Here is a 203-nt window from a genome sequence, read left to right as displayed (position 1 = left end):
GTAGTTGTATCATACTACATAAACTCCCGAGGCTCTTCGATATTCAGATTCAAATGTGATCTCCTTTAAACATTATTGATAATATTCCAATTGCACAATATCTATATTTTTTATTTTGTGTCACATATAGAAAATTGATGAAAAAGATTGCTTATAATGTTGTTCTTCTTTTGAACATCTTGCAATTATACTCAAACATTCTC

Source organism: Penaeus monodon, chromosome 21 (genome assembly GCF_015228065.2).
Source record: "Penaeus monodon isolate SGIC_2016 chromosome 21, NSTDA_Pmon_1, whole genome shotgun sequence".
NCBI lineage: Eukaryota > Metazoa > Arthropoda > Malacostraca > Decapoda > Penaeidae > Penaeus > Penaeus monodon.
This window is presented reverse-complemented; position numbering follows the sequence as displayed.